Source organism: Cynocephalus volans, chromosome 2 (assembly GCF_027409185.1).
Source record: "Cynocephalus volans isolate mCynVol1 chromosome 2, mCynVol1.pri, whole genome shotgun sequence".
NCBI lineage: Eukaryota > Metazoa > Chordata > Mammalia > Dermoptera > Cynocephalidae > Cynocephalus > Cynocephalus volans.
The window spans coordinates 228,503,838-228,507,939 of NC_084461.1; positions in this window are offsets into that span (position 1 = coordinate 228,503,838).

Sequence of the window (4,102 nt, forward strand, 5' to 3'; positions counted from 1 at the left end):
AAATCAAAAAAGAAGAAAGACTCTGAATAACCTAATGTTACATCTCAAGGAGTAGGAAAAACAAGAATAAACCAAACCCCAAATCAGTGGAAGAGAAATAACAAAGATTATAGCAGAAATAAACGAATTAGAGTTTTAAAAAAATCCCAAAAGACTGATGAAACAAAGAGTTGTTTTTTTTGAAAAGGTAAACAAAATTGATAAACCTTTATTTAGTCAGACTAAGAAAAAAAGAAGATTCAAATAAATTAATTCAGAAATGAAAAAGGGGACATTACAACTAATACCACAGAAATACAAAGAATCATAAAAGACTACTATGAACCACTATATGGGAAAAAACTAGAAAACTTACTAGAAATGGATGAATTCCTGGACATATACAACTTACCAAAGTTGAATCATGAAGAACTAGAAAACCTAAACAGACCAATAATGAGTAATGAGATTGAAACAGTAATAAAAATTCTTCCAGTGAAGAAAATCACAGGACCAGATGGCTTTACTGAAGAATGCTACTAAACGTTCTAAGAACTAATACTGATTCTTCTCAAACTCTTCCAAAAAATTGAAGAGGAGGGAATACTTCCGACTCATACTGTGAGGCAAACATTACTCTCACACCAAAATGAGAAAAAGACACAACAAAAAAGAAAACTACTGACCAATATCTCTAATAAATACAGACATGAATATCCTCAATGAAATACTAGCAAATAGAGTTCAGCAGCACATTAAGATCATACACCACCATGATCAACGTGATCAACTGGGATTTATCCCAGGAATGCAAGGATGGTTCAATATACACAAATCTATAATCATGATACAGCAAATGAAGAGGGAAAAAACCCCAAACATATAATCATTTTAATAGATGCAGAAAAAGCATTTGATAAAATCCAACACCACTTCATGATAAAAACACTCCACACAGTAAAGGTCATATGTGACAAACCCACAGCTAATATAGGGAATGGATAAAAATTGGAGGCTTTTTCTCTAAGATCTGGAAGAAGACAAAGATGCTCACTTTCTATATTCTTTTTTTTTTTTTAACATAGTCCTCAAAGTTCTAGCCTGCCAGTAAGAGAATAGAAAGCAATAAAGGACATTCAAATAGGAAAGGAGGAAGTCAAACTATCCTTATTTGCAGATGACATGATCCTGTACATAGAAAACCCTGAAGACATCACCAAAAAATTACTGAAACTAGTAAATGAATTCAGTAAAATGGAAGGATATAAAATTAACACACAAAAATCAATAGCCTTCCTATACACCAACAATGAAATAGCTGAAGAAGAAATAAGGAAAATAATCCCATTCACAATAAGCTATAAAAGAATGAAATGCCAAGAAGGTAAAAGACCTTTACAAAGAAAACTATAAGACATTGGTGAAAAAAACTGAAGAGGACACAAATAAATGGAAAGATATCCCATGTTCATGGATCGGAAGAATTAACATCATCAAAATTTCCGTATAATCGAAAGCAATCTACACATTCAATAAAATCTCTATGAAAATACTGACATTCTTCACAGAAATATGAAGAAATGATGTTAAAATTTGTGTGGAACCACAAAAGACTCCACATAACCAAAGCAATCTTGAACAAAAAGAACAAAGTTGGAGGAAACACACTTCCTGATTTAAAAATATTCTATAAACCTATAGTAGCCAAAACAGCATGGTACTCTCATAAAAACAGACAAATTGACCAATGGAATAGAAAATAGAACCCTGAAATAAATCCATGCACTAAGAGCCAACTGACTTTTGACAAAGGTACTAAAACTATAGAATGGGGAAAGGACAGCCTTTTCAACAAATGGTGTTGGGAAAACTGGTAATCTACATGAATAAGATTGAAGCTAAACCCTTTTTCTCACCATACACAAAAATTAATTTAAAATGGATCAAAGGCCTAAATTTAGACCCCCAAAATGAAAATCCTAGGAGAAAACTTAGGGGGCAATGCTACACAAAATGGAAGTGGGCAGCAATTTTTTGAGCAAGACTATAAAGGCACAGGCAACTAAAGCAAAATACATAAATGGAACTACGTCAAACTAAAAAGCTCTGCACAAAGAATGCTATCACTAACAACAAAGTGAAGAGATAACCTACAGAATGAGAGAAAGTGTTTGAAAGCTACATATCAAACAAAGGGCTAATATCCAGAATATATAGGGATATAAGGAACTTAAATGACTCAACAGCACAAAAACAAAACAAAACAAAAATCTCAATTAAAATATGAGCAAAAGTTTCAAGATGGCGGCGGCTGCGGCGGCTGGCGCGGAGTAGCTGAGGTGGAAAAGGTGGCCACTGGGCCTCAGGCAGCCGGGAAACTTGTGGACCTTCCTCTGGCCATCTCTTAAGGGAGGACTGCTGCTGCTGGCCGGTCGTGGGGGCTCAACGCCACTTTGCCCCCGGCAGGAGAGGCTGCCTCATTTACAGGCAACAGCTTTGAAGTGTGGAGCAGGAAAAGAACTGATTCTTAGCTGCAAAAGTGAGTCTTGAAACAGGGAACACGGCGCCAGGGCTGCTGTGGATGCAGCCAGGATCCCGGAGACCGGGGCCGCGCTGAAGAAGGCGGCCAGCTGCCCTATTCAGGATTCGAGGTTTCAGGCCGGCATTAAAGAAGATTCCTGGGAGCGCCCGAGCGGCGCCGCGACTGAACAGCCCGAGGCGGCAGCGCCGAGAACACGGAAGGCAACAAACCAGAGACAGAGCGAGCGCCCGACCTGGCACAGCACTGTGAGTGATCCCTGGCACAGCTCTGTTCGGGGGGGTGGATGCCCACGCGGCTTCCGCCTGCACCACCAGGCCACTCATTGCCCCGGTGCTGCCTCCATTTTCCCAGGTGCGGGCAGCTCCGCCCTGCTCGGCCATCACTGAGCCCATTTGCTTGGCCTGGCGCGGGGCTTTCCGGACCCTGCGGGCCGACCTCCTCTCCCACTCCCTCCGCGGTTCTCTGGCAGGGCTGTGGGTGTGGGGCGTCCCGACCAGTTTTGGGAGGGCTAGGAAGTACGGGCGGGCCGACTGTCACTCCACCACACCCTGGACTCCGCCCCGGTAAACTTCCTGTTACTGGGAGGCAGATACCATCTCTGCGACCACCAGTTTGGAAAAAAGCCTAACGAATTTCTGGTTGGGAATAGTGTGGTAGGAGAGTTCCCAGGTCCGCTTGAACCTGCCGGAGAGCAGGCTGCAGGCGGGCACTAGACTCGGTTTATACCGGGGGGATACAAAGGTGAACAAGACCCGAAAAAGATCTACACAGTGCTACAAAGGCACCTAGAGAGACCGGTCGTCTGTGCCTAGCAGAAACCTGGTAGACTTCCTGGGCGAGGCGGTGCTGAGCAGGGTCTTGAAGGCCCAGCTGATAGTCGAGGGGTGCAGAACACACGCCCCAGCCCAGCACAGTGTGCACAGAGGGGGGAGACGTGCGGCCAGGGAGGCGGAGACTCGACAGGAACCACACACCCGGTGGGGTCGCCACTGCACGATCTAACAGCCTGGGCCAGAGCACACGGAACGGGGAGAAGTCCTGTACAGAAAGTGAAAGCTCAACAGAGATCACACACCCTGTGGTACGTGATCCACCAGCCCAGCAGAGTCCAAGCTGACCAGAAAGGTGGCTCCCCGGAGAAGCCCAAGACCCGAGGCAACCACACACACAAGACACTAGAGGCAAACTGAGCAGTCACGGCGGGAGCCATACCAAATTGGCAACCACAGCAACATCCTAGTTAGTCATTAGTCTTAAACCGGTGGACTGTGAAACCCCCTGCCACAATGAATAAACACCAAAAAAAAGACACCAGAAATACAAAAAATCAAGAAAGTACACCACCAAAAGTTAATAAATCTCATACTCTAGATCCTATAGAACAAGAAGCCCTTGAAATAACTGACAAGGAATTTCGAGTGATAATTCTAAGGAAACTGAATGAGATACAAGAAAACTCAGCTAGACATCATGATGAAATGAGGAAAAGTATACAGGATCTGAAAGAGGAAATATACAAGGAAATCAATTTCCTGAAAAAAAATGTAGCAGAACTTGCTGAACTGAAGAAATTATTCAGCG